This window comes from Porites lutea, chromosome 13, assembly GCF_958299795.1.
Source record: "Porites lutea chromosome 13, jaPorLute2.1, whole genome shotgun sequence".
Lineage (NCBI taxonomy): Eukaryota > Metazoa > Cnidaria > Anthozoa > Scleractinia > Poritidae > Porites > Porites lutea.
The window spans coordinates 17420019-17422518 of NC_133213.1; positions in this window are offsets into that span (position 1 = coordinate 17420019).

Here is a 2500-nt window from a genome sequence, read left to right on the forward strand (position 1 = left end):
ACATGGTGGTTCTATTTTTGAGTGTGTGAATGACATCCTTAAAAGTGGAAGCTACCGAGCAGTACTTTGTTGTAGTACAGTTTATTATGCTGCACAAGATAGTTCTAACTTTGAGTCTGTGGATGAAATCCTGTAGTGTGAGCCTGATTCAAATGAAAGCTATCGTGCAGTTCTTTCCTGTGATCCTCTTTATTATGCTCTACAAGGTGGTTCTAACTTTTGCGTCTGCAGACAAAATGCTAAAGCGTGACGATTCAAATGAAAACTACTGAACCGCCTCCCAGTTATCTTTGTTGGGAGAGTGTCAGACTGCTGAGCGAAAGGCCGCGAGTTCAGACCCCCACCGTACCAGTAACCAAGGTCTCTAAAAACTCCAGTAAGATTGTTATGCTGGCTGCTCCATTTGTGTGGGTGTGATCCAAACAAACCTTATTTCAGTTCAAACGATCGCATCTTTGGGCTTTGGTCGGTGACGTTAAATTGTTGGCCTTGCCTCCATCCTTACCTGAATAGGCTGATTTAGCAACAGAACAGGAACGTCAGTTGACGACGGGAAAGCGCGCTAAAGAACTAAATGCGACTTCCGGTGCCTAAATTTGCCGCTCTGCCATTGGTCAAACCAGTTGTTTGATTTGCGCGCTCCGTCGTCAACTGACGTTCCCGCTCTGTTGCTAAATCAGCTTAATATCAACTAGAAGGGTACGTGAAAGAAACCCATGATATTGTTTAAAAATAGTAGATGTTGACAGGTGTCACAGTCTAACGACTGTTGAACTTAGTTCAGCTGCAATGACGATCAACATCTGTATCAATTCAGGCGGTCTAAATTAAAAGTACATCAGTGCTGATGACAAATGAAAAGAAAAATGAACTGAGTCTTGAATTTTTCAAAAACACAAGGACGTGACCACTGATAAATTAAAAAATAAGAAAAACAAGTAGTGAAAAATGTGATGTTTTCTCAAAAATTATTATCCAGTCAACTCAGTATGGCTGGGAAAAACCCCGCTTGTGGAAACAGTTAAAAAACAGATAGTCCTTCTTTAACACAACGTTGTGTGTATGTTGCAGTTAATTTTCTCTCTCAGGTAATTTCTTTTCTTTGTTTCAACTTCATTAGCATATATTACCATAACCAAAAACAAAGGAAAAAATAAAAATTACCTGAGATAATAAATTAACTCAATTTTTTTTAATACAATCATGGATAACCATAGCGGGATTTTTGTTAAAGATTAATATTCAACGGTTACTCTGTACTGTGATAAAGTTCCAAGAAGTGCTGTACTTTGGGCAAGACTTTTATATGAACTTTGATCGTGGATGACAACCATACGGCCGGATATCGGTCTAATCTACAGTTTGTTGACATCTAAATGTATTAATTTATCTTTATTAATCGACTACAATACGTATTTCAATGACGTAATCCAATACTACTATTGTCAATTCAGTCCGGTGTCCTCCTAATAGAGGTTTTTAGCAATAGAAATTAGCCAAATACAACCTATTTTATAGTGTCCGCGTCCGCTAATAGAGGTGTCCACTGAATAGGGGTTCGTCATAACGGGAAATACAAGACGTTAATTTCGGGACCTGGCTTAGTGTTCGCTTAATTGGTGGATCAGAAGTCGTTAGGTAACGTTGTCATGGTAGCAAAATTTTTGGATGACAACAAACCGAAATCGTCACTTAAAGAGTGAATTTACACCGCTCAAACTTCATTGAACTTATTCAATTTCATTTAATTTGGCAAATATTGGCGAAATGTCCTCGGGTTGAATCCGACAGCACCGTATCTAAGTTAAGAAGAGAAAAAAGACAACTTTTGTGTTGTGTTCACCTACTCCATAAAGGAAGCGTGTGAAATTAGGAAGTTTCATGTCGCAGGGGTGCAACGACGGCAAAGAAATGTACAAAAAAGCGTGATGCACGTGCAAATTTGTTGTTTTGTCAATAAAAACAATTTAACTTTTTTGCCGTTCTCCTTCCGTCCTGTCGCCGTCGTCGTTGGTTTTGTTGTCATCCACAAATAGTTCTACCATGGTGACGTGACGTCATACTTCTCCTCTCTATAATACTTCTTTTAAAACCCAACCTTGGGTACATAAAAGGTCTTTCATGTGATGTCTTCTCATTTTTTTATCCAATCAACAACAGCGGGAAAATCGCCTGCTTGTGGAAACAGTTCAAAGAACGCTGAAAATTAATCGATGTTCATTACTGATCCGAGAAGTTTTCATTCTTCTTTAGTGGTTTCAATAAGGCGTAAGGTGCTTAAAATCCCCAAAACCCGTTTTTAACAATAATCATAGTGTATCATCTCTAACCATATTTTATTCCAATGCTTGCTACGTTTTTGGTTTAATAAGGTACAAAAGTGTTCATGACTGTATCACTGAAGTGGCCTAAAGGTCACAAACAGAATTCTCGAGAAGGGCCGCTAGGATATACTCCGCAACACAGTCGAAACTAAGCCTCTGGTTAAGTTACTAAACGT